Here is a 10031-nt window from a genome sequence, read left to right as displayed (position 1 = left end):
AATCCTTTTAATACCAAATGAAAGGACACCACACAAGTTATATATTATAAAATATATGTATTTATTACTAGAATAATCCCCTATACTCTTTATGAGCACAGAAGCACAAGCGTTAAACAAAGAACTTCATATAGCATACAAAAGTTGCACAAATATGGATACGCCGGGTGGCCCCTAAAACCATATACTAAAATAGTGGTATAAGAACCACGTCACAAACAATGGTAAGGCCTAGGGCCTTGAGAATCGCTGGGGCTACACTGGACTAATGAAGGTTAGGACATAGGAGGCCCATAGGATACGGGTGCAGTGTCTATAGGCAACCGCGTTTACTATACAAGTCAATGGTGCGTAAAAATTAGAAAGTTACTGTTTTAGGAGTCTTCCGACTGGACTAGAACTTAGCCACTTAAAACTAGGACACTAGAGGTGTAAACCACTACAGGAGCACCAGAGTACTCTCGTTACCTCAACCACAGGAAGCGGGTGCATAGGTGTCAAAGTGCGCCAGGTTTCTTCGTGGAGTTCTATGGAGCCTGGAGGTAAAGATGCTGCAGGCAACCAGGAGAGAAGAGTCTGGTTGGATCCAAGGGTGGATCGAAGATGTAGAGTGCCTGGAAGCATAGGGGACAGAGTCTAGGTCACTAGCCAGTGACCAGGATGGAACCAGGAAGGAACCAGGCGATGTCGGGTTGCGATCAGGTGATGTCAAATAGTTTGTTTCCGCTGCCACGTGGACCAGGAAGTATCGAGGATGACCAGGAGTTGAACACAGGCTGTCTCACAAAGGCTCTCGCTGTCGGCGGTGTCGGTTTTCGAATCGGAGTCAACAGGCCTTGGCAAATGCAACCCATTTAGGAATCAAAGATTGCTTCTGGATCGGACCAGCCAGGTCAGATCGGTGGCTCCTTTTCAGGGGAGTGAGGGCCAGTCTGGAGCAACCAGACCAGCAGTGTAAAGTTGAAGGCTCGTCGTCTCAGAGGCCACTAGCCAACGGGCAAGTGACCGGACAACGCGTCAAGCAGGAAAATGCAAAAGGGCTCCACGCAGCACTCAGTGAGTGTGGAGAGGTGATCTTTGGTGCAAAAGCTGCCCGGGGCTGGGGCTTCTCAATCCCGAATGCACAGCTTCAAGGGTGCCTCGGGAGCACTTTGCTGGCTTTCCAAGATGGCCAGTCCCACGTCTCTCGTTGCCTCCACTGGTCCCAGCTTTGCTAGGACTGTGGATCGGGCTGTTGGAAGTCTGGGAGTCTAGGTCTTGTTGTTCTCTGTCGTTTGAGCTCCGGCGGAAGCAACAACAAAGAAAACCTTTGAGCGCTGATGGTGCCTGCTTGCACAGGGTGGCCACTCCTTGACCACAAGGGAGATTGTTCAGTCTTCTACGTCGAGTAGGATGTGGAAGGGTCCAGAGTTTTGTATCAAAGTTTCAGTCAGGATGATCTAATGCTTCATGGCACAGCTCCTACCTTTATTCCAAATCAAGGGGCTGGATCTCCTGCTAGGTTCCTCCTATGGATTGGACCCAGGAAGGGGGTGGTTACACCCCTTTCCCTTTGTCCAGTTTCGCACCAGAGCTGGGGCTGGAGTGCCCCAGCACCGGTTTGAACTGGGCTTTGCCTGGGACACCTTGTGCGTGCGCCCCAGGCAGTGTCTAGTTTCATTCATCCCTCCCTGCCCCAATCCACTTTCTCCTGTCTGGGGTGGTGTAACACCTCCCTGTGACAGGAAACCTTTTGTCCAGGCCTCCCCTGCCGGAGTTTCGGTCAGCTGCATAAACAGAAAAGCATGCGGCTGGTCAGACAACTTAGAAGACCAATCAGGGCCCACACAGCCAATGAGTGCTGCGTGGTCGAGCCTTTTTTTAGCAAAACATTTATTTTGAATTCTTGTGGATAGGCAGGCAGTCGTTTTCCACCTTGTATTCCGCCTGTCCACTGGTATTGCAGTCAAAGGACTGGTCTTGCATTGATTCCTAATGTTATATGTTTTTGATTTTCCAATTGATTTGTATTGTGTGTATGGAAGTCCAAGTCATCTTTTGGTGTCTATTTAATGCAAAAAGATTCATTCACTCATTTTTTCAATGTCTGTATTTTTTGTAATTTCGGTGTATACAATTGCCTGTTTTTGCTTTGTAATTTAACTGTCCTGATGGTGTGTTTTTTTTGTACGTCATTTTCTTATCAACTTTGAAGATTTGTTTTTTAAATTCAAAATAAATGTTTTGCTAACAAAAGGCTCGACCACGCAGCACTCATTGGCTGTGTGGGCCCTGATTGGTCTTCTAAGTTGTCTGACCAGCCGCATGCTTTTCTGTTTATGCAATTGTTGAGGTCCTGGCTGGCCAGGTTGTGGACCCAAAACCTTTTTGTACGCACGGAGTTTCGGTCAGCAGCAGGAGGCCAGACTTGTGTCTGTGGCAGCAGCATCCATTTTGTGATGCTAAGGCTGTGGTTAGATTTAACCGCATTTAAGGAAAGTAACATGTCTTCTCCCTCTAGAAGGGTGGAAAGCTACCCCCGTCACCAGGACTTGTGAGGGGGTAGTATTCCAAAGCGTATGACACCTTACACGACATGTTTTGATAAAGCCAAACCATAGTTAGCATTTAACCGCGAGGTTCATAATGCACTTAAGAGTATATGGTATGGCAATATCACAGAACAGCTATAAGGACTTGGTTCCGAAAGCTGCAGACAGGCTCAGCTCATGCTAGAGCACCATCTCACATAAAAACAAGCACTCTGCCTCCAGGATTGTTAAGGCCTGCCATAGGAGTGACTTATAGGTATAGATGTGTCCAGAAATAGATTTAGACATAGGTATACTATATCTAAGCAAGGGGTGATTACACGACCTTGCCCCAGCTGAGTGATCAGCCAGTTGTGTCAGTTTGGGTGGCCAGCCAGGGGTGGCAAAAGATATGCTGCAGCCCATGGTAGGCCTTGGATACACCTATGCCCTGGGTACCTATAGTACAGTGTACAGGGGCTCATAAGGTGATCCAATCCCAATTGGTGATGTACCTAAAGTACATGGTTGTGAATTTAGAGAGAGAACAGCAGGGCTGTGGGTCTGATTAGCAGGCCCACAGCCACATTAAGACGAAAACCAGTGAAGCAAAAAGCAAAAAGTGGGGTGACCATAGGAAAGCAGACCCTACTCTCCTACAGATATACTATCTATAGCACCTGGTTTTATCTTTAGCATTGTTGCACTTTATATGATGTATTCTTTGTGGTCCAATATACAATCCTTTAAATAATTAATGCTGGTCATTATTTACCATCCTGTAAAGCTATTTTTAATCTATTTATGCACCCTAATGTTTTACTTATTGAATGTATCCTGTTGAAATGTGTTACCTTTAAAACTGTTCACTTTTATGGCTCTTAGCTGCTAAATAAAGTACTTTTTGACTTTGACACTCACAAACACATTAACACACACTTACACAGGAATAATTTAAAATAATTATGCTAGGAGAGGGGCTCACCTGGTCTCTCTTCTTTTCTCTAGACGTACAATGGCTACATAATAGCCTCACATAGCTAAGCAGTACTTGCCTTTCGGCATGTGTTACTTTTGTATGGCCCCTGGGTTGTGCCATATACAGGTTGGGACTTCTTACTAGTTACCATATCTAGGTCCATTTTTTGGAATATAATATGCACGTGCACTAAATAGTTTGGTGACATATTTTTATCACCTTCTATTAACTCATTTTTATATAGTGTTGCTCACTGTGCCATCTATAATAGCTGTACTCTTTTTTTTTTTTTGCTGAGTTTTATATAGCGCAAACTTGACCCGAACCGAATCGGGTATCAGAGCGCTTTACATAGCACCAGTTACGTCACATGAGGACATACATTCATTTTTGTTGGGCACGGGGAGATTAAGTGATTTGCCCAGAATCACAGGATGTTTGGCGTCGTTACCGAGACTTGAACCCAGATCCTCAGGTCCGAGGTCGAGCTCCCTAGCCGTTAGTTAGGATCTATTGACAAACCAGTGGCATTCTGCACGTACAATTTTTATGACTGTTTTAGAGACAGTCCTCAATGACTTAAGGTGAGTCCTTTTCAGGAGCTATGACTCTTCTATTCTTGGTGCTGGTTTCTATAGGCATTATATAGTGAGTTGGATCTTTACATGATCTTTTGGCCAGTCCTTGTTTTCCACTTCTAGCAATGCCAGTTTTATGGTGGGTGTAGGTGTTCCACGTGCACCTTGTATATACCTGCTTTTCTCCCATATATGATAACCTATGCTCTTGTTTTAGAGCGTTCGCTTGGGATTTTTTGGAATTACTTTTTCCGTGCTTGAAGCTATTTCATTTTCCAGCATTTGATAGGGATGCTTTTCTATTTTAGATACTTACCGGTTTTGATCCAGGCGAATTGTGCCCTCTGTTCAAGTATATAACTCCTCATCATTGATTGGTTGTACATTCAAGAGGTGAGATACTTTCAAATATTCATCTCCACAATACATTCTTTGCCTTCAAAATTTTAAAGCAACAGTAACAGCACCTTTTATATTGGTGCTTTGCTTTCTATTAAGGTATAGTTCCCACTCATTGAGAAATAGGCCAACACAACTTTGAAGATATTCTATTTCATAGTATCTCATAGGGATGTTTTTTCCTTTTATAGATCTTTACCTACTTGGTTCCAGGCGTACTGTGCCCTTTAGGACGTCACCTGTTCAAGCATTTAACTTATCTTTGCCGATTGGTTATATATTTAAGAGGTGAGATACATCTAAAATATTTGCATCTATTTTACTCTGCCTCTGGTATTTAACACTAAAGCCACGGTAACAGCGCCTCCCATACTTAGTGCCTTGTTCTCCATCATTGGTATACTGCATAGCTCCTATGTTTTAAGAAATAGGTCATCTTATGTCCTGGAAATTCATATATTCACACACCTATAGAGAATGCATTAAATGTGTTCTACACATAATCTTTGGGATGTGGGTGCACTACTCGGTTGTGATTGCTTTGGTTTTACAATATATATGTTTGTAAATATTGATTGGTATGATTTTATGCTCAGTGTTATATTTCTCCCTGTTCTTTTCTGTGTATGTACTGATATACATGTTATCTGATGTTTTGTAAATTTGTATATCGAATATGCTAAAAGTGTGATACATACATATGTTTGTGTCAACTATGTGGTCTTTTGGTTTTAACATTTTGTATACATGTTTGTATATATTTATGTGGAAAGGAATACGTTTTTGTATAAAGTTGTGGGTTATTCTGTTCATGATTGTGTGTACTTTTAAATGTTGGTAATGTATTGTTAATGTTCGTTTTGTCTATGATTGTTGCAGCCCTGATGAAGTTCCCTTATGGCACTACTGGGAATGAAACGCGTTGGCTGTGTGCCGGTTTTTAAGGATTGACTTAATAAAAGAAGTACTTTTGTAACTACTGCTTATGTGTCTAACTTGGCTACGAGTGCACCTTCCACCTTCTTTTGAAAAATGTATACACTTACACAGACCACAACAGACATTCATATATACACTTACATAATCCTCCACACACACTTGAGATAATTTTTTTTTAAAAAAGTGTCAGTAGATCCATGGATCCACTGTGGTCTCTTAAATAGCTGGAATCATGGTTATTTCACCAGTTATGGGCATTGTGGAAGATCGCGTGATCTGGTAAATACATTTTAAAATAATTCTGAAAAAAGAAAACAAATTTCGTTTGTTTACTGGGTTGTTCTTAAAATAGCCTTTGTGTTTATAGTATATAGTATACACATATATAGGTAGAACTTGATACATTTCTTGATTTTATTGAATACAATCCGGTTTCCTTCTGCTGGGGAATTGACTCCATTCTTTTGGTACACTCCGGGAATGTCAATGTGGATATTATTGTGGTAAATGGAACACATCCTATAGTTACAGAGAAATGCCAAAATTGTTTTGTTGACATCTCTCTTAGAGTTCTCAATCGTAGGACACAACTGAAATGACCACTGCACTACTTCTTTTGCCATATTTTGGAATATACAAAGGCACTGTGAGGAAAGACAGTCATCAAATGTACCAATGTCTCCTTCATTTGGAAGATTTCAAATCCAACCCCTGTGATTGTTCCCAGATCGTTGCAACCACAGTGCACATACATGAGGTCCGGATGCTCACAATTCGAAATGCTCTCAATCATAGGCAACAATTTATGCCACTTCTTACTTCAGTGGACGATCAAAGTATTGCCCACTAGGGAAACGTTTGGCATGCTGTCTGGCCTAAAAGACAAAGTTGTGTCCCACAATCCATACTCTAACCATGATGCGAGTATTCAGGGGCCGGATACAGGAAAAGTCAGCAGCAAAATGGGAAATGTTCACACAGAGCATGGAGAGTGAAGAAAATTCGAAAAAAGGCAGAGCAAAGGTTGTTGTTGGCTGATAGAGTGCTGATCACTAGATTATGTAGTGAAATATTGCTACCTGAACTGCCTATTCTGATTGGGAGAAAACATTGTATTACTGTTATGGTGATTGTAATAGATTTATATATTTTTACTGTTGAGGGTGGCTTCCAATGAAATTCTGAAACAGACCCACAGAGCAGTCAAAGCATTATGAACTTTTGACCTGGAGCTTCCTTGTAAGAATTTTCAAATTGGGTGCCATAGAAACTGAACTTTTAGAAAGGTCTTTGGGGAAAGAGTGTAATGGAGAGGGCATATTTATATTGCAAACTGTTAGAACTGGGAGTCTCTAGTTGGCAGAGGTAGGTACCTTTGACAAAATAGGGACCCTTGCTTCTAGTCAGGGTAAGGGGGATACACACTTTAGATAACCCCTGCTCACCCCCTTGGTAGCTTGGCACAAGCAGACAGCCAAAATATTGTATGCACTAAATAAATGCATGAAAAAATCAAAGATCAGTATAGATGTGTATTTTCTGTCACTGTGTAAGTGGTTGCATATTCAGAACATTTTGTTGCACTTTAGTCGAACTATCATGAGCTATCACGTTGTCTTTTAATGCTATTGATTTTGATTGGTGTTGATAAATACAATGTATAGAAAATACATATGTATCTTTTCTTCTGTATTCTTTGTGGATATGAAGTCAATTTCTATTTGATGTAATATGTAGATATGTCCGTTACTTTGCAGTTTTAATGTTAACAATCTGTACTATGTAGTAATAATGTGTGTTAATGATAAATGTAGACCCGTAGAAGTAATTGGAGTAATGCAAAGTCATTGCATGAAAAGGATGCTGAACATGTTTTAAAAAGATTGATACACCAAACACATCTCTAAGCCCAAACAAAAAAATAGTCTTCAAACGTTTTGGGGAGAGGAGTTGGCCTAATGGCTAGGGTGGTTGACCTCAAATCTGATGAACTGGGTTCGAGTCTCGGCAAGGATGCACAACATGCTGTGATTCTGGGCAAATCACATAAACTCCCTGTGCCTAACATTAAAATGAATGTGTCCTCATGTAATGCACTGGTGCTCGAATAAAGTGCTCCTATACCTTCGGGTCAAGTTTGTGTTATATAAAACTATGTAAAAAAAAGTTCTTTTTTTAGTGTATAAATACATTAATTTATGCAAATTTCATTAATGAACATGCACCTCAACCTTTTAAAGAATTATTTTTAAATCCAAATCCTAAGACAAATAGAACGAACACAATCAAATTAGCCCCCAAAGTGTCCCACAATTCCTCAAAAAAACTCAAATTCCATTGGCTAAAAATAAGACCCCTGCTGTAGACCCAAAGTCTTGTGTTAAAAAGAGTGGTCTACGTAGTTTTAATATAACTATATCTAATGATAAGGTGGTGTACTGTTTATAAAGAAATCACGAAACAGCATTGATAAAACCTAATGGAGAAGAGTGTTGCCGGTGGCAGAGGCGAGCTCTACCCACTTAGCGCTGAAATTCTGTCAGTTACACTGCTCGCGCTGTTATCATAGCGTTCCTGTTTTATGTAGCGATTTAAGGCTATTTTTAAAACGTTCAGTGTTTTCCTGATTGTACCTGTATTCTCACGGCACCTCACTTCAGGCTGTTTGTTTCCGCCCACTCCCGCCCCGGCCCGCCGCGTCCAATCATGGGCGTTTGATGCGGAGGGTGAGGAGGAGCCTTGCACTTCCGGGCTCAGGGAGCACAGGGCAGCGCTCTAGCGACCCCTCCCTACACGATAAATGTGTTTTGGTCAGTGACCGCCCAGCGGACGCGTGCAGCGGGCGCGCCGGAAGCGCGCCGAAGTCGAGCCAAAGTCGAGCCAAAGTCAGCCCGTCTGCGCCCGTCTGCGCCCGTCCACGGCCGGCTGGGGCGCGGGGCCATAGACCTTGGCTCTCCCACACCTACCATCATAAGGTATGGCAGACAGGAACTGTTAGACATCCAACCTAGCACTCCCTTATGCTGCAAACATTCTATGAATGCCCTATTACTAAAAACTTGTACTATATGCTCATTTATCCCAGACAGTCATGCCACTACTGCTAGTACGACTAACACAATCAAAGCAGCCCTAATTAATTGTAGATCTCTTCGGAAACATCGTATAGAAATCTTTCATCTACTCGAAGATGATGACATCAACATCCTGTTTCTCACGGAAACATGGCTGGACGAATACTCAGACCCCAATATTATTCAGGCCCTTCCTCCCGGATACTCCCTTTCCAGACTGGATAGGAATGTTGGCAGAGGCGGTGGCATTGCCATAGCCACTAAAGCCCCTCTAGAATGCACCCTCTCTCCTATCTCGGTTGACCATAGTGAAGCTGGCTATTTCACCATTAACACTGGTCCCAGCCACTCTATTTCAGGTATTCTTGTCTATCGTCCTCCTGGAAGGCTCTATGATTTCACTTCCACTCTCATGGAAGCCCTGACCCATCTAGCACTTAGGAAAAATCGAGTCTTAGTGCTAGGGGACTTAAATGTCCACTTTGACGATTCCCTAGATAAGGAGGCAACAGACATTAAGTCGGAGTTACTCTCCTTACAACTAGAATTAAAAAATAACGATCCATCACACCAACTAGGACATCTATTGGATCCAGTCTTTGGTAACTGGAAGGGAGTTCAGACCCTACCTCCCCAGCCAATACCATGGTCTGATCATTTCATTATCCCCATACTATTCCAACTAGATAGGACTGAGCATCACAAATTAAGCACCCAGCGATATAAACGTAGGAAATGGAAAAACTTCTCGGCTGATTCGTTCATCAAAATTGTTCAGGATGCAGGGCCTCCTAGAGGAACCGATTGTGAGACAGCATACAAACACCTTCAAAACTGCATCACAAAGGCTCTCGACATCACAGCCCCGGTTCGCATTGCAACCAACGCCATGAGAACTAAAAAAACGGCCCCCTGGTTCAGTCAGGAGCTTCAGATCCTTAAAACGGCTTGTAAAAAGCTCGAAAGAGAATGGCGTCTCAAATTCTGCCCTGAAACTAAAGCCCAATATAAAGCAGCGCAAAAAGACTATAATAAACAAATACGCTTGTCCAAGGCATCTCACTATAACAACCGGATCCTGGAAGCCGAAAACTCCTCCAAGGAGCTCTATCAGATCTACAAAGAAATATCTATAATTGACTCTAATTCCATTTCTAAGAATGACTCAGTGGAAACCTGCAATAAAATTGCCAAGTATTTTTCAGGTAAAATCTCAAACATATATGCCAACTTCTCTAGTAATATCAAACCTGGCACTGAATTCACAGAGAATGAAGAACACATACGCACACAATTTTGTCTAAACGCATTCTCTGTTCCTCCCACCGAAATACTGGCAAAAATGTGCAAAAGCATCAAATCCGTCTCTCCTCGAGATCCTGCGCCACCTAAAATCTTGGCTGCAACTATCTCGGTCTTAGAGCCCCACTTTAGACACATGTTGCAAGTATCGTTCTCCACGGCTTGTCTACCCAATGAATGGAAACAAGCCATAGTGCTTCCTATCAAAAAAAAGCCTAATATAAGTCAGGACATACTGGAGAACTTACGT

This window comes from Lissotriton vulgaris, unplaced genomic scaffold (assembly GCF_964263255.1).
Source record: "Lissotriton vulgaris unplaced genomic scaffold, aLisVul1.2 SCAFFOLD_2560, whole genome shotgun sequence".
NCBI lineage: Eukaryota > Metazoa > Chordata > Amphibia > Caudata > Salamandridae > Lissotriton > Lissotriton vulgaris.
The sequence above is the reverse complement of the archived record's forward strand: the minus strand, read 5'-3'. Positions refer to the sequence as shown.